We start from the raw sequence: 23,748 nt of genomic DNA, 5'->3' as shown, positions 1-23,748 counted from the left end.
GTCCCACTTGGGATCCATCCCATATATATCTACCAAACCCAGACACTATTGCAGATACCAACAAGAGCTTGCTGACAGGAGCCTGATATAGCTGTCTCCTGAGAGGCTCTGCCTGTGCCTGCAAATACAGAAGTGGATGCTCACAGCCATCCATTGGACTGAGCACAGGGTCCCCAATGAAAGAGCTAGAGAAAGTACCCAAGGAGTTGAATGGGTTTGCAGCCCCATAGGAGGAACAACAATATGAACTAACCAGTATTCCCAGAGCTCCCAGGGACTAAACCACCAACCAAAGAAAACAGGTCAACCATTTCTAACAGGTATTTTGTCTGAGTAACACAGAGAAACTGACATAGGAGGTGAATTTCTCAGTCAGTTCCCCAGACTGTTCCAATGCTGGTCCATGCAAGGCTTCTGGTTTGCACATCTTTCGACTATCAAGTTGCAGCTCCAATGTGGCTAGAATGGAAGCCAACAAGTCCCAGTTTGTAGTTGTACGCCATGGCCAGGGGCCTGCCAATCAGAATGGCATCATCACCAGCACCGGTAACTGTCAATGACAGCACACTGGAACATTTCATGAAAGGGTAAAGTGTTCCCAAGAAGAGAAAATGGCTCAGGATAGACTGTGTGAACAACACCTTCTGGAACCTGGAGATGCCTGGCCCAGATTGGATCAAGTGTTTCTTGGCCATTATAGTCCAAAAGGGGGTCCTGACTAAGCTGCTACTGATGAAACAGGCAAGAAAGAACATCATTTGCTTCTGGTTATCCCAGCTTGCGCACAAACATACCAGGTCTGCAGTGTTATTAAGAACACTTACATAGCAATCTGAATAAAGAAATGGAGGAGGAGAGGGGGATGGACACGGAAGAATGGAGAGAAGAGAAAGAGAGAGAAAGGAGAGAGGAAGAGGGGGAAGGTTTCCTCCCTTGCTTCCTAGGATACACTATCACTTCTATGTTTCATTTTATAAACCAGTCAAACACTTTATTTTTAACCTAGCTGGGTCTCTGATAGTTAAAATTTAAAAAAAAAATGACTACTACTTAACTTCATTCTCTGATATTAAAAGGCTTTCTCTAGCCAAGCTTGAAACAATCGGGGGGGGGGGGGGGAGCACACTATGAAAAGGTTACACAGAAGCCCACGGACATGGCTCTGTGGGCAAAGTGCTAGCCTCACAAAGGAAGACCTGCTTTCAATCCCCAGCACACACACACACACACACACACACCTAAGCATGATGTCACCTGCTTATAGTTCGAGGACAGACCAATGAGAGCCCCTTTCTCAGATGAAGAGAACAGCATCCCTGAGAATGACACCTGAGCTTATCCACTGACTCCCACATGTACACATGTGCTCGGCTCACAGCCACCCCCAAACACACGTGCTCCATCCCCAGACACCCCCAAGCACACGTGCTCCTCCTCCAGCTAACACCCCCCCCATATACATGCCACTACCACCCCCAAGACACACATTAAAAGTAATATTAGTTAATAAATTTTTAAAACCTGCCCTGGGACCCCACTCCTGCCAAACTACCACACATATAGCCCCAGCCTGGCATACCAGGCTGGCAACACCTCAACCCCAGATATCTGCAACTATTCCTCAGGAGCGTCTCTCCAACCCAACATTCAAATACAGCCCAGCTTAAAGCTGATGGAAGGCAGCTTTACCCCTCCCCCATCTAAGAAGCCCCCTCCAATGGAACTTACTACCCAGCAAGAGTCCAGACACACAGCTCCCCCCCCCCCCCTGCAACTGTGTAGAACTGCTATCACTTGCTTAGAGTACTCTACAACTGAGCCAACACTCACTGGCCTGGCCTGGCCTGGCCTGGCCTGGCCTGGCCTGACACCGATCCAGATGTCAAGTATACCCCCAGCTGACCAGCTATAAGCAACTCAACCTGGCACAGACCAGTGAAGCACACCCCCATCTTATTACCTGACTCTTCACTGCCTAGCCTCCTCCAAGTTCCCCCAGTCCTCCACCCATCTCCAGGCTCCAGCTTTGTGGCTAAAAAACACTTAGCAAGACACATCCAACAACCTAACTTCAGATGCCCAGGTCTCATCCAAAAATCACAAGCAATGAAATGAAATTAAAAAGCAAAACAGTCCGCAAGGAGAATTTAGATGAAATTGAAGACACGGAATTCAAAAGAACAATTATAAATAACTTCAAAGAGGTCAGAGAATTTAAAGAGATTGCAAACAGCTGAATGAACTCAAAAACAGAACTAAACTGAATGTACTCCAAGTAAACACAAGAGAATATCTTAATGAAATAAGGAAGTTCATGCAGAATGTGAAAACAGAAGTCAACGAAGAAGCTGAAATAACCAAAGAAAAGTCAACCTGAAATAAAGCTAGAAATGAAATTCTCAACTCGTGCAATGAAAAGATCAGTGGATAGTTTCACAGACCAGATGGATCGCCTGGGAGACAGAATATCAGGACTTAAAGACTAATTAGAGGAACTGAACTATTCAACCAAAGAAAATGGAAAAATCAAATTTTAATGCACAAACAGACCATGCAGGGTCAGTGAGACACCATTAAAGACCACATCTATTAATTATAGGTATAGAAAAAAAAGAGAAGAATTCCAGGTCAAAGGCTTGGAAAGTATTTTCAATAAAATATAGAATAAAATTTTCCAACCTTGAGAAAATATGTCCATACAGGTATAAGAAGCCCAGAGAACTCCAAATAGGCAGGACCAGGAAAGAATATTTATCCACATGTGATGGTTAAAATATTAAAAAAAAAAAACACTAACATTGCAAACTTTATATGTCCCAGTACAGGGAAATGCCAGGGCCAAGAAGCAAGAGTGGGTGGGTAGGGGAGCAGGGCAGAGGGAGGGTATAGGGGACTTTCGGGATAGCATTTGAAATGTATATAAAGAAAATATCTAATTAAAAATGCAAAAAAAGCCCACCACCACTAACAACAACAATAAAAGGACATTGAAAGCTCCAAGAGAAGAAGCTCCAAGAAAGGTCAAGTCATATAAAAGGTAAAGCCGATTTGAATAACACCTGATTACTCATAGAAACTTTTAAAGCCAGAAGATCTAGGGAAGATATATTCTGAGCTCTGAAAGATCATAACTGCCAACTCAGAATATTAAACTCAGGAAAGCTATCTTTTATAAGTAAAGGAGAAATAAAAACTTTCTGTGATAAAAACAAACTAAAGGAATTTATGACCATTAAGCCTACTCTACAGAGGATGCTGGGAAGAACACTTGAGACTGAAGAGGAAAATAAATACATCCAAGAGAAAAATATACAATACCAGGACAATTCATCACAGAAACTAAGAAAACATCACAAAGTCATCAAAACTACAGAAATTAATATACACCTTTCAGTAATAACTCTGAATATTAATGGCCTCAGATCCCCAATTTAAAAAAAAGTGCAGACTAGCAAACTGGATTAAAACCCAAGATCCATCTTTTTTTCTGCTCCAAGAAACATACTTTATTATCAAGGGAGACATCACTTGGAATAAAGTTATTGAATGGAAAAGGGCACTACAAGCAAATGGAACTAGGGAACAAGCAAACATAGTTACTCCAATATCTTAGAAAATAGACTTCAAACCAAAGCTGGTCAAAAGGAATAGAGAAAGGCATTGCATACTCACTAAGGGGGCAATCAATTCATTATGAGAATATCAATTCTAAGACCATATGCACTAAATACAGGTGCACCAAATTCTATAAAACAGGGGCTACTAGATGTAAAGCCGCAAATTAACCCAGCATGGTAACTGTGGGGAATTGGATACCACAATCTCATCAACAGACAGGTCACTCAAACAAAACTTAGATACATAAACATTGGAATTAAGACACACTATAATCAGCCGGGCGTGGTGGCACCCGCCTTTAATCCCAGCACTTGGGAGGCAGAGGCAGGTGGATTTCTGAGATGGAGGCCAGCCTGGTCTACAGAGTGAGTTCCAGGACAGCCAGGGCTATATACAGAGAAACCCTGTCTCGAAAAACCAAAAGAGAGAGAGAGAGAGAGAGAGAGAGAGAGAGAGAGAGAGAGAGAGAGAGAGAGAGAGAGAGAGAGAGAGACTACAATCAAATGGACCTGGTAGGCTTCTCTAAGACATTCCACCAAAACAGCAACTAATGCACCTTCTTAGTGGCACATCGCATGGTCTCTAAAACAGACCACAATTTAGGACACAAAGCAAGCCTTAACAAATAGAAGAAAATGGAAATAACTTCCTGTATTCTGTCAGAACACAATGGAATAAGTCTAGACATGAAGAGCAAGAAAACTGGACCAAGTACATAGACACAGGAGACTAAACAAGACCCTATTGAATGATAATTGGGTCATTAAAAAAAAAACTACCAAGGAGAAAACACACACTTTCCTAAAATTCAATAAAAAGGAAATCACAGCATACCAAAACCTCTGAGACATAATGAAGGCTATCCTAAAGGGAGAGTTTATAGTGCTAGATGACTATATCAAAAATTCTAAACAATTTCAAATGAAATAAAACTTAGTGGTGTCTCTAAATGGTCCATCCTTTCATCACAGCTACGAACTTTGTCTCTGTAACTCCTTCCCTGGGTGTTTTGTTCCCAATTCTAAGAAGGTGCACAGTGTCCACACTTTGGTCTTCATTCTTCTTGAGTTTCATGCGTTTAGCAAATTGTATCTTATATCTTGGGTATCCTAAGTTTTGGGCTAATATCCACTTATCAGTGAATACATATTGTGTGAGTTCTTTTGTGATTGTGTTGCTTCACTCAAGATGATGCCCTCCAGGTCCATCCATTTGGCTAGGAATTTCATAAATTCATTCTTTTTAACAGCTGAGTAGTACTCCATTGGGTAAATGTACCATAATTTCTGTATCCATTCCTCTGTTGAGGGACATCTGGGTTCTTTCCAGCTTCTGGCTATTATAAATAGGGCTGCTATGAACATAGTGGAGCATGTGTCCTTTTTACCGGTTGGGACATCTTCTGGATATATGCCCAGGAGAGGTATTGCTGGATCCTCCAGTAGTACTATGTCCAATTTTCTGAGGAACCACCAGACTGATTTCCAGGGTGGTTGTACAAGCTTGCAATCCCACCAACAATAGAGGAGTGTTCCTCTTTCTCCACATCCTCGCCAGCATCTGCTGTCACCTGAATTTTTGATCTTAGCCATTCTGACTGGTGTGAGGTGGAATCTCAGGGTTGTTTTGATTTGCATTTCCCTGATGATTAAGGATGTTGAACATTTTTTCAGGTGCTTCTCTGCCATTCGGTATTCCTCAGGTGAGAATTCTTTGTTCAGTTCTGAGCCCCATTTTTTAATGGGGTTATTTGACTTTCTGGAGTCCACCTTCTTGAGTTCTTTATATATATTGGATATTAGTCCCTTATCTGATTTAGGATAGGTGAAGATCCTTTCCCAATCTGTTGGTGGTTTTTTTGTCTTATTGATGGTGTCTTTAGCCTTGCAGAAGCTTTGTAGTTTCATGAGGTCCCACTTGTCAATTCTCGATCTTACAGCACAAGCCATTACTGTTCTATTCAGGAATTTTTCCCCTGTGCCCATATCTTCAAGGCTTTTCCCCACTTTCTCCTCTATAAGTTTCAGTGTCTCTGGTTTTATGTGAAGTTCCTTGATCCACTTAGACTTGACCTTAGTACAAGGAGATAGGAATGGATCGATTCGCATTCTTCTACATGTTAACAACCAGTTGTACCAGCACCATTTGTTGAAAATGCTGTCTTTCTTCCACTGGATGTTTTTAGCTCCCTTGTCGAAGATCAAGTGACCGTAGGTGTGTGGGTTCATTTCTGGGTCTTCAATTCTATTCCATTGGTCTATTTGTCTGTCACTATACCAGTACCATGCAGTTTTTATCACAATTGCTCTGTAGTAGAGCTTTAGGTCCGGCATGGTGATTCCACCAGAGGTTCTTTTATCCTTGAGAAGAGTTTTTGCTATCCTAGGTTTTTTGTTATTCCAGATGAATTTGCAGATTGCACTTTCTAATTTGTTGAAGAATTGATTTGGAATTTTGATGGGGATTGCATTGAATCTGTAGATTGCTTTTGGCAAGATAGCCATTTTTACAATGTTGATCCTGCCAATCCATGAGCATGGGAGATCTTTCCATCTTCTGAGATCTTCTATAATTTCTTTCTTCAGAGACTTGAAGTTTTTATTATACAGATCTTTCACTTCCTTAGTTAGAGTCACGCCAAGATATTTTATATTATTTGTGACTATTGAGAAGGGTGTTGTTTCCCTAATTTCTTTCTCAGCCTGTTTATTCTTTGTGTAGAGAAAGGCCATTGATTTGTTTGAGTTAATTTTATATCCAGCTACTTCACCGAAGCTGTTTATCAGGCTTAGGAGTTCTCTGGTGGAATTTTTAGGGTCACTTATATATACTATCATATCATCTGCAAAAAGTGATATTTTGACTTCATCTTTTCCAATTTGTATCCCTTTGATCTCCTTTTGTTGTCGAATTGCTCTGGCTAGGACTTCAAGTACAATGTTGAATAGGTATGGAGAAAGTGAACAGCCTTGTCTAGTCCCTGATTTTAGAGGGATTGCTTCAAGCTTCTCACCATTTACTTTGATGTTGGCTACTGGTTTGCTGTAGATTGCTTTTATCATGTTTAGGTATGGGCCTTGAATTCCTGATCTTTCCAAGACTTTTATCATGAATGGGTGTTGGATCTTGTCAAATGCTTTTTCCCCATCTAACGAGATGACCATGTGGTTTTTGTCTTTGAATTTGTTTATATACTGGATTACGTTGATGGATTTCCATATATTGAACCATCCCTGCATCCCTGGGATGAAACCTACTTGGTCAGGATGGATGATTGTTTTGATGTGTTCTTGGATTCGGTTAGCAAGAACTTTATTGAGGATTTTTGCATTAATATTCATAAGGGATATTGGTCTGAAGTTTTCTATCTTTGTTGGGTCTTTTTGTGGTTTAGGTATCAGAGTAATTGTGGCTTCATAGAATGAGTTGGGTAGAGTACCTTCTGTTTCTATTTTGTGGAATAGTTTGTGAAGAACTGGGATTAGATCTTCTTTGAAGGTCTGATAGAACTCTGCACTAAACCCATCTGGTCCTGGGCTTTTTTTAGTTGGGAGACTATTAATGACTGCTTCTATTTCTTTGGGGGATATAGGGCTGTTTAGATCATTAACCTGATCTTGATTCAACTTTGGTACCTGGTATCTGTCTAGGAACTTCTCCATTTCATCCAGGTTCTCCATTTTTGTTGAGTATAGCCTTTGGTAGAAGGATCTGATGGTGTTTTGGATGTCTTCAGGATCTGTTGTTATGTCTCCTTTTTCATTTCTGATTTTGTTAATTAGGATGCTTTCCCTGTGCCCTCTAGTGAGTCTGGCTAAGGGTTTATCTATCTTGTTGATTTTCTCAAAGAACCAGCTCCTTGATCCATCCCATAATCAGCTTCTAAACGCTGACACCATTGCATACACTAGCAAGATTTTGCTGAAAGGACCCAAATATAGCTGTCTCTTGTGAGACGATGCCGGGGCCTATCAAACACAGGAGTGGATGTTCACAGTCAGCTATTGGATGTATCACAGGGCTCCCAATGGAGAAGCTAGAGAAAGTACCCAAGGAGCTAAAGGGATCTGCAACCCTATTGTTGGAACAACATGATGTACTAACCAGAACCCCGGAGCTCTTGTCTCTAGCTGCATATGTATCGAAAGATGGCCTAGTCGGCCATCAATGGAAAGAGAGGCCCATTGGACTTGCAAACTTTATATGCCCCAATATAGGGGAATGCCAGGGCCAAAAGAATGGGAATGGGTGGGTAGGGAAGTGGGGGTGCTATGGGGGACTTTTGGGATAGCATTGGAAATGTAATTGAGGAAAATATGTAATAAAAATATTTAAAAAAAAAAGAAAAAGTAAAGAATAAAAAAAAAAAAAACAAAGAAGCAGCTGGACATCTAACTGTACATTTGTGGCTAGGTGGCCACTGGGCAGAAATTGCCTATCTCTCCTGCAGACCTGTACTGTTCTTGAAAGGACACAATTTACAGGTTAGGACAGCTTTGTTCTGCCAAGACAGAATAGGCTTGTCCTTAATATTCCGGTGTCTGTAAGGTCTGTCAGATGATCCTGGGCCAGAAGGCTGAAGACTGATGCTTCAACTTCCTGACTTACTAGGGCTGTATAGGTAGGCAGCTGTCTCTACAGTTTGTCTCAGTTCTGGAAGCTGTGTTAGGCTTCCTATATATTTTCAGTAATGTTGGTTATTCTCAGATTTCTGATGGGGTTAAAAGACGACTTATAGTCTCTTAGCCAACCCAGTTATTTACATTGAGAGAACAGATTTGAGAGCATGGTTTTCAGATGGCATTCAATCTAAAGCCAGGACATAAGTCAGGTGTAGAATTATAAGTCTTTTAGTTAGGACAGATGACAGTGTTCTATCTTAATGACAAAAATGATAGACTGGGTGTTAGATCTATCCGATACCTTATAAATTACAAAATAGTAATAGTTGTGCTTAATTTATAGTTTCGAGAGAAAAGATTTTTTTATTTAATTAAACAGAAAGGGTGATATGTAGCAGGATTTTCCCTGTCCAATTACATTAAAATATTAGTGCAGCAGGAGGCCTGTGATTGGACAGGGAAAAGGGAGACAGAGCTAAGAGTTAGAGAGAGAGAGAGAGAGAGAGAGAGAGAGAGAGAGAGAGAGAGAGAGACTTGAGGGAGAGAGGGGGAAGCAAGATGGAGACAGACAGACGGGAAGATACAGATTCACCATAGCATTAAATAGCCACAGGTAGATAGGGCATCATAACGGATAGAATAATTGGGAAATTGGGATAATTTGTCTAATCTAGGTGGGCAGCTTTTTTATTATCAATTGGTTCTGAAATCATTGCATTGGCTTCTTGTGAATTGAGAATTTATTGACACATAAATCTGATTGGTTAATTATAAAAAAAAAAACTTAGTGGTGTAGTATAAGGCCTTGGGAAAACAAGAATAAACAAAATCCACAAGTAGTAAACAGGAGAAAATAATTAAGATTGGAGCAAAAAAATTGATGAAATAGAAATTATAGAAGCAGTATAAAAATGAGGAAAGAAAAGAGCTGGCTCTTTTAAAAGAGAAACAAGACTAACTAATCATTAGCTAAATTAACTAAAGGAACAAGAGGAATGCCCAAATGAATAACACTGAGATGAAGGAGACATAACAGATAGCAATGAAATTCAGAAAAATCATAAGGCATATCTTAAAAACATATATTCCACAATATATATTCTACTTTTGTGTTGAAAAATATCAAAGAGATGACTGAATATCTAGGTGCATAGGACCTAGGAAATTACACCAAGTTGAAGTAAAGAATTTAAAGAGACCTATAACCAGCAATAAACTGAAGTCATGACAAACACAAAGTCCCCAGGATTTCTCCCTTGTTAACACAGATGCAAAAAAATTCTTAATAAAATGCTAGCAAACTGAATTCACTGCAGAATTCTACCAGACCTCCGAAAAAGATCTACAGCCAATGCTATTCAAATTATTCCACAAAACAGGAAAGGAGAAAATTCTTCTAAACTCTTTTTATAAAGCCATCATTGACCTAATATCAAACCAGACAAAGACACAATGATAAACAATAGAGTTCACTCTTCCTCATAAACACAGTTGCAAAAATTCTCAATAAAATACTCAAAAACAGAATTCCAGATCACTCCCAAAAGGTCACCCATCATGATTGAGTTGAGTTCGTTCCAGTAATGCAGAGATAGGTCAGCAGCCCTAAGTCAATAAATATGAATTCACACTGGTACTGCAAACCAAAACTATGACTGGCGCTCTTGGGCCCCAGGGAAGAATCCACTGATACTTAGCTAGACTGACATCACAGCAAATCATCTTCTAAATGAATGCCTTTGCATCCACAGTCACAGGATACTCTTGTCCTTATCGGAGAAGCCTTCCTTTGCAATGAATGGAGGTGAATGCAGAGACCCTTGGATGCACATAATGGTGATAATCAAAGATGGTTAAGGGCTCAGCCCTAAAGGAGAATCTAATTCTCTCTTGGTTAGCCTTAATTTTTAACTTCACATAGCCTAGAGTCACCTGACAGAGAGACACTCAATTGAGGGACTGACCAGATCAGATTGGCCTATGGACTCTCTGGCCAACTTACTCAGGGAAGAGATACCCAGAAAGCCCTGAATACTGAGGAAAGATGCATCACTATCGAAAATGACCAGGATGTGAGTTGTGTCTGTATCTAAAATTTTAAATATGAAATCATGTTAAGGGATTAAAAAAGCAACAGCCAGCATGGTTTATGCCCCTGGTTACAAACAGGGAAAATGTTACCCTGAACACTGAGGAAACTCATAAGGAAGTTTCAAAAGACATTATTCTTTGTGTTCTCTTTTAGCAAACTTGCTTAGAAGTCGTAATAATTTCTAGAAGTTTAATTGAACGAAGCCTTGGGAACCCTGCCTTATTATAAACAATAATTTCTCTAGACCTTTTAGTAGAGAAAATGTCCTCAATTCTGAAAGTATCAGCAAACTCAGCCCATTCTATCTTGTGATGAAGAGGCAGAGAGAAGCCCCAGTACTAAGAAGGCCCACTCTTCATTCTGGCAGCCCCAGTTCCTGGGAGTGGCCATGTTGGGGAGAGACTTGGTGCTGGCCTGCAAAAGGCTGCCAACCCATTCTGAACATGAGTTGCCAAGAACCTCCCTCCTCTCCTCTAGATCGTCCGTGGAAGAATCCAGTCAAGCACCCAGGCTCTGCCATGACCCAGCTGCTGGGTTTGAACCTTGGCTCAGCTTGGTCTGAATGACCCACTCAGGTCATTCCATGAGGCCCTGTCTTCCTCGCCTGCTAAATGGAGGTAGCAATGGCACTGGGCTTATGTGGCCCTTAGGAGGATTCAGTGAGCTATCTGATGTGGGGGTGGAAGCATCTGGACTGATGCTGGCACAGCCGGTACCCTGCCAGGATGGACTCTTATGAGGATGAATGTGACAGGTGCCACTAAGCTCCAAACCCAGTAGGTTTTTTTCCTTGCTGTGCAGGTCAGAACTCTCCCACTTTTCTCAGCCCCTCACTTCTACCCTACGACAGACAGTCTCAAGCCATGGAAACATAGTTCTCTTCTGGGGCCAAACCAGAAAAGAAGTAGGTGCCACCATCCTCCTTTCCCATCATCCAGTCTCGAGTGAGCACCATCTCTCCTCCAGGTGAGCCAAGACGGTGCCCACGGCAAATAATGACCTGGAAATGGTTGTGATGACAGCCACTGGACCCTAACTAACCAGAAGCAATCAATCAGACCTAGGCTACCACCGGAGAACCTGTATGCCAACCCCAGAGAGGGACCCATACCTTCTCATGGAAAGAGCTAGCAGGACCAAGGTAGGGCAATGTCAAACCCAAGCCCACCTGGATCTCCACATAGGGATACCCAGGTACAGCCCTCAAGCTACTTCTTTCTCCAAGATATTGTCACTGGACACACCCCTTTATGTCCTCCAAAAACAAATCCTTGTTTTTCTGCTTCTTCTCCATCCCTTCACCTGTGTTCCAAATCTATTATTACTGGGTAAGAGGAGAAAGGAATTAAATGTATGCATCATTTGATTTTAATTGAAGGACTGTTCTATTTCATTGAACTGCTAAGTAAGCTGAACAGGAGATTGTGTTTACATAAGCAAACCCCAAGTCACTATAGACTTGCTGTCACATTAAGTCAATACTTATGAAGGCTCTCTATTTAATTATTCAGTGAGGATTGACTTATTATTGTGTTAAGAGTGTGGTTAGCCTTGAGCTAGGTAGCCAGCCAGCTGAAAGATTTCTTTCAACTTTCTCTGAATGCTGATATGGTTCTTGCTAGTGGTGTGAGCTTAGGTTTCTTCCTTTCTCCCTCCCCACCCCTGCCTCCCTCCAGCCTCAGAGAAAGGCACTTCAAGTCCACCTCTCTTCAGTTGGGGGCAGCAGGTGATTCTGCGTGGTTGACCTTTCAAATGGTCTTTCTAGGATGGGTAATTTGCCCTAAGAACTAAATATTGGAATTCTCACCCAATCAATTCCTCTCTCCTTAGTACAGTAATCCCAGCCTTTATTCTTCGTGTTTCTGACTCTGAGGACCTCCTCCAAAAGCCCCAAAGCCTTCACCTGCCTTGTTATTCCCAGCGTTATCCCTCCCTCAGAACATGTTTCTCCATTTTTACCTCCCAAACAAATGCCATCTCTCCACAGCATCCCAAACAACATCCACAGCATATTGTCTTAAAGGGATGAAGACACAGACATGTTCTTATAGCAAACTTAACATGGGAAGGCAAACCCAGAGTGGAAACTTCACCTCAACTTCAGACCAACAAGAGACACAGAATGATACAGTAACTAGGAGCGGGTTGAAGCCAAGTCACCTTGGTTCAGATCCCAGGTGTCAGTCACAAAGGTACATCCTTGGATTCTGCACTCATACACCTTCCAGTAAGCGCCACATCCATGAAAGGATGCTAGTGAATTCTGGGAAGCATAACAGAGATTACCACAGAGCAACTAGGGCTAGCATGCTGGCCCCAGCTTTTAAGAGTAGCCCTCTGTGTATTGAGAGTAACATCCCCATATAGGAGAAACCTCTGGACTTCTATAGCCCACCATGTACCACTCTGACTCCCAATCATAACTGGAGTAACTCCTTCACCTTATCTATCCTCAACCCCACCCTTCCACTCCAAAGCCAAGCAGCAACATAGCAGTCCATTTCCCAACCTTGTTTCATAAATCTCCTTTATCACTCCGCTTGCTAAAAATACCTTCCTCTAGCCATGTCCTCCTTTAAAACTCTACTAGTTCCAAAAATTCTAAATTCAGGTCAGTCACATATCATCTCTTCCAGAAAGCCTGAATACCTTTATCTATCTCTGAACATGTTCCATAAACTCCAGTCATGGCTTCTACCATCTATCGTAATTTGCATTTTTTCCTATGTACCCAAGGCTGCCCTCAAACTCCTGACTCTCCTACCTCTACTTCACAAGTAATAGCCCCCTTTTTTTCTGCCATGTTTCACTTAGTAAACTATGAGTTCTTTCTGAACAGAAACTGTTTCATCCATGTTTGAATCTTCAGTGCCCAGAGGTAAAACTGCTGCACAATGATGACACATTAGCCACTGGATGGAGGGCTAGATGAAATAATGAATGGATGAATGGGTAGACAGAAGGATGGGTATGTAGGTAATATAGATGTGAGTGGATAGATGGTGGGTAAGTGAGTCGATGCAAGATGGATTGATTAATGAGGACTATGCCTGAAAGGATGGAGAGCTTTCCTCTAAGCAGCAAGAAACCTGAGAACCCTGCTTCCCTTGAGAAATAAAATTGCAGGCAGATCTGGTCAACATCACAAAGTGTGTCAACTCTGCATTTACTTGGGTACCAGCATAGCTTAGGCCCCAAACACTCCCTACACTGAGTTTTGTCTTTTCACCTTCCTGTGATCCTGCCTGGTGGTTGGTAAGACTCAGAAATGTCTCTCTGCCATCTCTGGTAATAGTCATCCACTAAAGGAGACCCCGGTGGCCTACAAGAATTAACACGCATCCTTAAGCACCACTTTTAACATGAAGAAGTGCCTTGGGGACCTACAGAAGAGAAGCCAATGTGTCCCTGTGGGGAAGAAAGGCTAGTTAAAGTCTCCATTCTCCAACGAGCAGAAGAGCTAAGGGGCCACTGATGGAGCAGAGTATTAGGGTCAAACACCTGTGCTTACATACCACAAACCCACAAAGCATTACTGCACCCTCTTAGTGCCTGGTAGCTGTAACACAAATACCCAGAAGATACACTAGGGGACAAGACACAACCATATACTAAAGTACTTCTACAAAGTGAAATGTACTGTGTACACACGGGTTCCACTTTCCTTCTAGGAGCAGTAAAAAGGGAACATTCAGTTCATTTCTTCTCTTAGCCTAGCTGGACAGACAAGATCCCTGCGCAGGAGCCAGAGGGAGGGGAAGGGACAGGTGAGGGCGGAGCCTAGGAGAAGCTGGTGTGCTGTAGCATGGAGTCACCAGGAAGCAGGAAAGGACAGGTATGGCTGGGGTCTGCTCCGAGAAAGTACAGGAACCCTTAGACCTTCAGCCCTCTCCTCTTGGACCTCCATTCAGGCCTTTTAAAATGGACTGCATAAACAAATATTTTCCAATCAGGCAAATATCCGGGCAGCTATGCCACCGCCAGGCGTCCTTCTCATTATATAGACTAATGAGAACACTGTGCTTCTCGGGAACAATTTATCAAGGCTACATCCATTATAAATGACATTTTTTTCCTAAACTAACAAAGGATACGAGGCTAGAGAAACTGGTTAAAAGGAAATGTTTAGCTGATTCCAGAAACCATTTAGAAATTAATTACCAGTCCCTTTGCTGGCCGGTGCTTTCTCCTCTCTGTACTGCTTTTCTGCCTTGGGCCCCCTACCCTGTCCACCCACCTCCAGGCACCTAAGCCAAGAGCCTGGCAGAGGGAGTGTTGCTCCCTCCTGGGAGAGTGCTGCCTTTGGGGAGGGCAAAGTCTTAAGCAGTAGCGCTGGAGCATAGAAGACCAGATTATCTGTGGTCCCAACTTGCTGATGCAAGAAGAAAAATACAGCAAACTGGCATTGCTGAACTCAGCTTTTTTTTTCTTTTCTTTTCTTTCTCTTCCTTCTTTCGCCTTCGCTGAGGTTAGTGTTTTCCAAAAGAGGGGCTTTGAAACAAAAATAAAATCTATAAACTAGGTGTTTCCAACCTGTCAACATAAGGCCAGCACACAGACATTCAGGAGAGAGTACAGGCCCTTCAGCTTACCTGTACACAGGAAGTGCTCTCGCTCTCTCTCTCTCTCTCTCTCTCTCTCTCTCTCTCTCTCTCTCTCTCTCTCTCTCTCTGTATGTGTGTGTGTGTGTGTGTGTGCCAGAGGAAGAGAGAGAGAGAGGCGCACATGCAACACATGCCCTGCTACCAACCCCTTAGCTTCATCCAAGAAGGCTTCAACCAAAGATTTTGACAACTGTGTGATAACATAACACATGCAAGACAGAGCAAGGAGGCCATTCCTTAGCCCATTAAATATCTTCATACATTTATCTTAAATGCCTTCACACTCAAGTACCACAAAAACTCCTCATGTCTACTGATGTCCCTCAGCCATGCCACATGGGACCCTGGCATGGCAAAGGCTCAAGGGATAGACGCAGGACACATGAACAAGGTACAAATGAAAGAAAATCCAGAGTGGAAACTGAGACAGGAGTGGGAGTGGGACCCCCAGCACTAGAGAGTGTTGGGAATGGATCAGGCAGTGAGCAAGCATGGTTGAGTAGGTCCTGAAAGGGAAACTGGAAGATACCCTAGAGTATCAGGATGCAGAAGCCTTTCCAGGACATAGGGAAGAAGGAAGCCCCTGAGTGCCCACCACCAGCCTTTCATTCTCTCCGAGAACCTAAGTAGTAGGGAATGTCTGGGCCAACTTAGAAAGCCTTAGGCCTCAATAGAAACTTTCACTCAGAACGTATATCCCAAGCCTGCACCCTTCATGCTCTTCTCTGTCATCTGACAAATGACCAAGCCTTGATACTAAACGGACATTTGGCACTTCCTGTAAAACAAAGTGGTTCCTTCATCCCACCTCTAAAAAGGGATCTGAGATAAGAAATGGCATCTTAGTGTGTAATCGAGGGTGAAGTCCCTGACAGGGGGCAAAAGGCAGAAGGGGCTGACTCAACAAACGTCACCAGCAGAGAATGCCAAACAAGGCAGAAGAACCATAGGTGGGTGGAGCAAGATGGGTAGAAAGCCAGAAACCACAGCCCAGACCTGGGAAATGAGAGGGTGGCCTACACAGATGGACTACATCCTCAAAATCACAGGGGGAAGGGGTGGGTGCAGGGGGTTAAGTCCTGCTGATAACCTCTGACCTCAGGCCCCAGGGGAGAATCCTCCTACCTCCTACACAGGAAGTGAGCCTGACCCTGCAGATGGTCCTCTATAGGACCTAAGCATTTCTCAAAGTTCCCTCTTACTGCCCCTGACTAAGCCTCCTGTGCATGTTCTAATAGGAAGTCTACCTTTATACAGGTATTTCTGGAAGTGCTCGTGTAGGAAAGCAAGAGTAGAACTGAGCGATCTTCATTCTGGCTTAGAGGGCAATGACCTCTAATATGCAAAAATCTACTGCCATGAGGAAGGTAGCCAGCCATGTGGCCGACAGGAGGGCTAGCCTTTGAATAGCTGATCCAATCCTCTGCAGCAGTGGTCCTCCATCTGCAAATCATGGGCTGGTGACCATATTGCCGGAAGCCTTAAACAGAGCCTTTCTGAACTGTAAGAGAAACCTAGCATGACATGTCAAGACCAGGTAGCTGCTGGTCTGCAGGAAAAGGATCTGTAAGGGGTTGGTTGGCCTGGTGTCAACGTGGATCCATGTGAACATAAAGGAACATAAATGAAATCAAGAATAATGGTGTCTGGGCACTTAGGAATTGCTAAGTCTGGTTACCCTCTCTGAAAATACAACTCTAACTGTGACTCAAACACTAATGAATGTATAATAGCATCAGAGAGAGAGAGAGAGAGAGAGAGAGAGAGAGAGAGAGAGAGAGAGAGAGACTGTAGGATACTTTCTATGGCTCAACAAGGCTATGATGACACCGCATGGCCCAAGCATAATCCTAGACCACTAGCTTTTCAAAATAAGATTTGCTCCCACTAAAGTCTGTATTGGGTACTTTTCCTATTGCTGTGGTAAGATGGCCCCAAGAAAGCAACTTAAAGAAGAGTTTGTTTGGGCCCACAATTCCAGGGTACAGTCCATCTTGGTGGGAAAGTTATGGCTGCAGGAGCTTAAGGCAGTTGGTCACACAGCATCCGTGTCAGGAAACATGGGTGGCATTGGTAATGGATGCTGTGCTGAACTCACGCTCTCCTTTTTGTACAGCCCAAGATTTAATCCCAGGAGCCAATGCCCCTCTCAATGAGTGGGTCTTCCTGCCTCAATTAACCTAATCAAGATAATCCCCCCCATCAGGCATGTCCAGAGGCCTGCCTCCCGGGGGCTATAGATTTCAAGATGAAAATGGAGAGTATTGATACCATATTGTCGTACCTCAAACCTCTGAAAATGTATCATTCCTGACTGGTTCTACTCCAAAAGAGAACAGAGGAGGGGCTGTGCATCCAATAGCTTGACCCGCCAGTCTAAAGATGTCTGAGAGATAGAGATGAGTATCCACCGATAGTCAAGAAAATTCTACAGTTCCTCCCAAAATTCAGCTCTGACTATACACCAATGGGCTGCTGGCAGAGTGGTTTCAGGAGAGAAGGAGGGCAGACTAGAAGCCCTACAGGGAAGCCCAGTGCCCAGAGCCAGGCGGAGCCAGCCCAGGTACTTGAACTAAAACCTGTACTTTGCACACAGACACTTTTATGCTGTTTGTGTTTTCTATAATTATTTCTTTTTAGCCCTGCCTTTGCATTCCCTGAGAAACCTACCAGACTAATAATAAATAATCATAGCTAACAATTTTGAGTGTTTACTATGTTCTCCTAAGCACTTCTAAAAGCATTAATATATTTAATACTAGGAGACACCCTGAGATGGACAGGTGTTGCAAAGTGCCCCAGTTGACAGAGAAGAAAGGTGGAACTCGCCGTTGCTCACTGACTCACAGCTCCACTGCAAAGGGCTGGAGCTGGACAAGAACCCTGGCCTAGGAGCTGAGCAGGGGCAAGGTTGTTTGCTCCTGCAGAGGGATGGGCAGGGTTGGCTGCTGTTCAGGATCCATTGAGCATTGCCTTTGAGGTAGGGAACAGGGTAGTGGTAACAGAATCCTAATGAGATATCAGGATGGGGCTAAGAGTCACAAAGGCAGAGCCACAGCTGCCTGACCTTGAACATCACAGTTCTTCCCTTGGGCCACATCTGAACTCCACCCAGGGGCTTCTGAGACTTTCTTATCACGAAGAAAATGACTTATAGTGACAGCCCACACACATTCTCTAGATCTCTGCCCTCAAAAATGATGCTTCCTCTAGCCATTTCCTCCACCTAGGATACTCCAAGAGGAATCCCCCCTCTCCAGCACCTCTTCATGGCGAAACCTTCCCCAGCTCTCTTGCAGCACCTACCCTCATCTACACCCATCCTGTGAGCCCCTCAGAGCCATATTTGTTACTAGGTCTGCCATGTTCTATCTTAAGGAAAAGAACACCCAGACAACCGTTCACTATTCTCTGGCTGGTGACTCCCATGAAGTATGGGAGTACCCCACTGTATTACCTTCCTTGAACGAACCTAAAAAATGACCATGAAGTGTGTGTCTTGAGATGACAGTTCCTAGTCCTCTCTTAACTTGGGAGACTAGATACTCAAGCTCCTTTTGAAGGTCAGGCCCCCTTTGATGGTTCCATGGGGGATCCTTCCTGTCTCCAGCTGCAGGTGATACAGCACTCCTTGGTTTTTAGTGTCATCTCTCCAATATCTGAATCTTCTGTGTCCCTACATCCTCCCTTCTTCTGATAGTGACACCAGCCATTGGATTTGGGGCCCATTCTACAACAGGATACCTTCACCCTAACTGATTCTGTCTAAAAGGTTTGATTACAGATAAGGCAAGTTCTGAAGTTCTGGGTAGATATGGATTTGGGGAGAGGCTACCCAACCTGATTCCTTCATGGATCCCCTCCTAATCCCAGCAGACCTTTGACATCCTACTCCCAACCCATCTTGAATCAAATCTAAGTTCATTCTTCTATGTGCTCAGCCTCCATCAGGACCAGATTTTCAATTCTCCAAGGGTCTCAGTCTCTATTACTCATTTGTGATGGGGCCACCTTATCAGTTCTAGGTGACATCCTGGGGAGTGAATTCTACTTTGATCTCCCACTTCTCTGAGCTCGTCCAGGAAGACTGTGTGAGAATCTGGCCTTTGGACTCCCTACACAGCACCTAAAGAGTCAGGGCAAAAAGGAACTGTGTATACTTCTCATGCTCCTACACTCCTGTCCTAACTCCCTAAGGTTAGGAGTGTTTGTCCCCACACAGGACAAGGGTAATGGTCAGCCAAGGGAGAAAGGCAGATATTGCTAAGGCCTGCCTGGCCACAGACTGAAGCCTCCAAGCTGGCTCTTGCTCAGTCTTTGAGAAGCCATCTGTTCTGATCCCAACACAGTTAATCGCAGTGACATTCCATTTCCAAGGTCTGTCTAGACTCACAGAAAATATTTTGATTTGTTTTCCCAGGGATCTGCTAATGAGATTATTTGAACAATAAGAAAAAAATCCAAACTGGATGATTAAAACACGTCTGGATAGTGCATAAAGGTAGATGGTGGGTAAATCTGGGCCATGCTGCAACCCAGGTACACTTCATCTACCATGGACAGACTTGAAGAAAATTCAGACATGATGGAGTTAATCACAAGCAAGATCAAGGGAAGTGAACTAGCTTGCTGGGTTCCCTAACCCTGTGGGAACTTCCATCCCACCCTGGGTAAAGAACTGAGGTAAAGGAACAAGGCCTGGAACCTATAATATTCTCAGCACTCTTCAAAAAAGAAAATTGTCCAGAAAGTATGGAGGGAAAAAATGGGTTCCTAAGCTCCACAACCCAAGACTTTGTTTCCATACGTTTTAGGAGAAACTGAAATCAGGGCTTTATTAAGCTCTGCAGCTGACTGGTGTGTGAAATCAATGGACTTTACCTAGGGAAACAGTAAAGCTTATGAGAACCTTGAGCCTGTTCAGATTTCTTTTCCACCTTGGAACTCTGTACCTAGAGGTGGTCAGTAGCCAGCTGGAAGACCCCCCACATTACCCAGCACTTGGAGCAGATCAAGACCCAAAGTGTAGATCTGCCATCCCCAGGGAGCAAGCCGGACCTTCTGACAGGGCCGGATCAGGATATGGCAGTCACTTTCTGTTTATCACCTCATCTCCTGCACCTTGATATAGCGATAAATTAGCCTCTTCGCCTATTCTGGTTAAACTCTGGGGCATTTTGGACAGGCACTCCTTCATAGATACCTCCATGCTAAGGGGAACCAGGGTTGCCCCTCGACTTCAGATCCCTGGGGAGTTCTCATGGTTATGCATAAGCAATCCTTAAGTTGAGGGAAGATCCTAGAATATAAAACTGGGGTCTAAGAAACCACACCCCATATGCCTCCTTCCAGATTGTCTGTTTCTATAACCAAAGAGGCCCACTGCTTCAGTATAGAGATGCACTTTATAGTAATGTTTGAATCAACACTTGACAGCACTTAATCCCAACAAGATTCCATTACATCATAGCATCTTTGTCTGCATGACTGTGCTCCAAGATGTTCACATGACAACAAAATTGCCTGGTGCCACACTTTTCAAGAGTATTCTCACCATTAAGTGGAATGTGAGTGTGATTATTAAATACATGGCCATTTCCTTATAGGTAATACCTATAATTCTTAGACACTTTGGGAAGACATACTGGAAAATCTACAGACATTCTTGTACAGATAACCTCTCTCATGAACTCTACACTCTGGTTCACTCAGGACAGTGACCTCACAATGGGCTTCATGAACGTAAGTGGGATCACCAGAAAACCTCCCTCTGATCTTCCAGCCCAAAAGCCTTAGGACAGCATCTCTCCCTAACCTGCTCAGTCCTATGTTTCAGGGTGTACACAGAAGGTGGCCCCAGTACCTGCTGTTAAATATGTAAAATCTAGTTAACTCAGAGATGCAAAACCGAGGATACCCTAGAAAGGTTATCTTTCATGATTAAGTTACCTCCAGAAAGTCTAGAGAAAAGGAGGAGCAGCAGATACAGCCCCAGCCCAAGACAGATGGGGTACAAAGGAGTTTCCTGGGGTCCTCAGTGTTTCAGCTAAAATGGGACATATGGGATCAGTTAGCCCAGTCCCTCACCCCATGAATGAAGAAGCTATGTCCAGAAGGGAAGTAGCCAAGCCAAGGTCTCCTTTGCAGTTCTGCCCTGCACTTGAGTCAGAGAGAGAAAGACAAGAGCCTGCATTAAAGCTGAGTAAGAAGTCTTTTCCCCAGTTTGTCCCCTGAAGCACTGTCCCCATATTCATGTCTCCCTTGGTGTTTCAGGAGCACATACACACACACACACACACACAAACACACACATACACATCAACATACATACATGCACACACACAGACACACATAGACACACAGGCACACAAATATACACACAGACACACAGATACACACAAAGATACTCATACATACATGCACACACATATGCACTCAGACACACACAGTACTGACAAAAGCACACATATACATACACAGACACACACACAGTACTCACAAATGCGCACATATACATACACAGACACACACAGACACACAAATACACACATATACACACTCAGACACACAAATACACACACATACATACACAGACACACACAGACATACACACACAGAGACACACACACACACACAGTACTCACAAATACACACCATCCACAGCGTCCTACACAAACACCCAGAACCACAAAGCACACAGAATGGCAATGAGATGCAGAAGTCCTCACTTTTTGACCTGACTGGGTAGGAAGAAAAAAAAACTTATTAAGTTCTAAACCCATGATTCTCCTCAAATCCTAAGATGATTAATCATCAATCTCCATTGACTTGCCTGGCTTGAGAATCACCTGGGAGACACACCTCTGGATTTAACTGGAGGGAAAAAGAACCCAACCTGCAGGTAAGTGGAGCCATCCCTTGATATGGGATTCCAGACTGAATAAGGAAGGGGAAAGGAGAAAGTCAACTGAACACCAGTGTTCTCTTTATTCGCTGTCCTGATCCACCAAGACGTGAAGAGCCCCATCCTCCTGTTGACTGATTCCACCTTGCCTTTCCCTCCATGGTGGGCACTGCTCTCTCAAGCCATGAACCCAAATAAACCCTCGTCCTATAAGTTGCTTGGGGCCAGCTATTTAGTCACAGAAATGAGACGGGTGATACAGACCCTATGTTCACTCACTCGCCCTCCCAAATTTCCATAAATAAGGCAAGTCTTTATTCAGGAGACACCGAATATGTACTATCTGACTCCAATTCTCTATTGTTAAACAAGGACTAAGAGGCTTGGAAGATATCACGTCAAGTGGGTCCATGTAGTCTCAGAAAGAAACAAACTGCATGCTCTCTCAACATATTCAGAATCTAGCCAATATTATAACTATATAGTTAAACAAATGTACATGTGAGTACAGCAGAACATGAAGAAAACAAACCAAGAGAGGCTAAAAGTAAGTAGATGAAGAAAGACAGGATACAGGTAATGGATATGACTTATAAAGAGAATATAAGCTGCTTGTTTTTCTTGTTCTAATTCTGTCATGGGTTTTTTGTTCTGGGTAATAGCAGAGTACATAAAATATATTCAACACTGGAAGTGTAAAATTTAACATGACCCTCCACAATTTCCATTCAGAAAGCCTATTCTAACTATATAGAAGGTCAATCGGGTCTGATTAATTTTGGTCTGTGATGATCTTATTTATTTAAAAACATAATAAAAGTGTATTTAAAAAAATTTTTTAAGGCTTCAGATGGTCAGGATTAGGCTCAGGTAGGACCCGACAGTTCTGACCCAGCCTCTTCCCTTCCAGTGCTGCCAGCCCTCCCTCTGCCCACTTCTGCCATCGTAATGGGAAGTTTCACAGTGCAGCATCCCTGCTTGACACCCTGGTATCCTGGATAGAATAGTTGTTATCATCACCATCACCAACAGCCCAGGCATCATTTGGCAAGGCAACCATCAATGATCTGTGCTGATGTCACCATTCCACACAATGAGATCAAAACTACCCTCACTCTGACTCCTGGACCCACAGAGCGTGAGCAAAGACCAGAGTAAATTATTCTAGTACTGGCCATCTGGGGACACTAAGGACAATGTCATCCAACAGAGGCATGAAAGGAATCTGAGGGGTCCACTAACCTGATCCATCTTAATGGCCAAATCTGCTTCCCTCCCACAAGTCTTCCAGGAATCTCTCTAGCCCCTTTTCCAAAGTCATCATAAAATATGTTTTTTAATCGAAAAGGGCTCTACCATACAGCACATTTGTAGGTCACTCATCTGGCAGCTTTCCAAGTACAAGGAAGTCGCCTAGATAGGCAAGATGAAGCTTGTTCACTAAAAGAGATCTTTTGCTCCTAAGAAAATTGGTTCTCCCTCCACTGAAATCCTCCAGCCCCCAGTGTATACTCAATTCCCACACCCTCTGTTATCTGGTTCTCTGTCCCTTGGAAAATGTACAGAGGGGAAAGGTGACAGAAGGTAGCACGAAGTGGGTGACAAAACCTCTAGCAAAAATGGTGACAAGCACAAAGAAGATATAGATCAACAGAAAAGCAAACAACTGAGCAACTCCAGCTCTGGCAATAATCAGAGTAACCTATAATATGCAACATGTAATCTATAGTATGTTTATAATAATCTATAGACATCAGATGCACCAAATACACCAGTCACCATCCATACACCTTACCCAGTCACCCAGGATGATCCCATGTCGTCAGGAAAAGCTTAGGATGCCTGCTGCAGGTCTCTAATTTAGGAGACAGAGTACTGAAGAGTTCCGTGGGTGCTCACCACACCCAT

General features: G+C 43.3%; 1 protein-coding gene across 1 annotated transcript in view; it reads right to left on the bottom strand.

Moving 5' to 3' along the window:
- Gfra2 (GDNF family receptor alpha 2) overlaps positions 1-23,748 on the bottom strand; it is a 93,966-nt gene that overhangs the window by 16,856 nt on the left and 53,362 nt on the right. The window lies entirely within an intron of this gene.

The sequence above is a fragment of the Mus caroli genome, unplaced genomic scaffold (genome assembly GCF_978045245.1).
Source record: "Mus caroli unplaced genomic scaffold, Mus_caroli_1 scaffold_12, whole genome shotgun sequence".
Lineage (NCBI taxonomy): Eukaryota > Metazoa > Chordata > Mammalia > Rodentia > Muridae > Mus > Mus caroli.
Note: the sequence above shows the minus strand (reverse complement) of the source record. Positions and strands in the feature narration are given on the sequence as shown.